The 1126-nt window shown below is 41.7% G+C and overlaps 1 protein-coding gene across 2 annotated transcripts in view; it reads left to right on the forward strand.

Annotated features, from left to right (window-relative positions):
* Positions 1-1126, forward strand: part of LOC101848819 (60 kDa neurofilament protein) — a gene marked incomplete at its 3' end in the record, with an annotated part of 14835 nt that overhangs the window by 3361 nt on the left and 10348 nt on the right.

Here is a 1126-nt window from a genome sequence, read left to right on the forward strand (position 1 = left end):
TGTGTGTGTGAGTGTGTGTGTGTGTGTGTGTATGAGTGTGTGTGTGTGCGCACGCGCGCGCGTGTGTGTGTGTGTATGTGTGTGTATGAGAGAATGTTTTATGTATGCTTTCGGTTGTACATGTATGTGTGTATATGTGTGTACGTATGTGTAAATGAGTGTGTTTTTGTGTGCATAATATGTTTATTAACACCATTCGTCCATGTGTGTTTGCTCCTGTGTACTTGGTATATTTGCTTTTGAATTGTGCCCGTGTGAGGTCTAGCAAATATGCTCGTACTTTTCGTGGATTTACTTGAGGAATGGAAAGGATTTGTGTCCACGTGTTAATTAAACATTTGATTACTCCATTCTGAATGAATGGTAACGTTTAAAAAAAAACGATTTTTTGTAATGAAAGAATGAATGTACTTGTAACTGAATGAGTGAGGGAATAAAATATTTAATTACTTAACACCGGATAGCTTGATGGATTGATTAGTCAATGGTAGGATGAATAGATGGACGGATTGGTGCATGGATATATAGATGGGTGGATGGGTGGATGGTTAGCTGAATGGGTGAAAATGTTCATTTTTGTATAGTGCGCATCTTTCAGGTTGTATGAAAGAGCCTAGTGAATAATATCTAACATAAAAGAGAAGGTAATGAATGGATGAATGAGACAACACATGCACTATAAAGCGAATGAGAAGCTGAGGAGAGGAGAAAGAAAGTGCGAGAATGATGTACGAGTCAAATCCAGGAAAACATTAAATGAACAAGTTTAGGAACAAGCAGAGGGAGGGAAACTGGGGTTGTGGGGTTAGATGGGTGTTGCAAAAATGCTGACAACAAATTGTAGTGGAACGGGTTACGCAGAGGCTGTAGTGCTTTCGCAGCGAAACCGGTCTCCCTATTACAGTAGCTTTATAGAGCAGGTATCTTGGATTCACTTACGATTCGATTTGATTGGCTTTTAATTCTGTGCTGATTGTCGTTGTACCGGTGGGGGCGGTGGTGGTGGTGGTGGCCGCCTGAGAAAGATGCCACTGTTGCTGCTGTTGCTGTTGCTGGTGATGATGGTGATGTGTAGGTGGTGCGTGCGTGATGGTGGTGGTTGTGGTTACGATGAAGATTTGGGGAT

The sequence above is a fragment of the Aplysia californica genome, unplaced genomic scaffold (genome assembly GCF_000002075.1).
Source record: "Aplysia californica isolate F4 #8 unplaced genomic scaffold, AplCal3.0 scaffold00201, whole genome shotgun sequence".
Lineage (NCBI taxonomy): Eukaryota > Metazoa > Mollusca > Gastropoda > Aplysiida > Aplysiidae > Aplysia > Aplysia californica.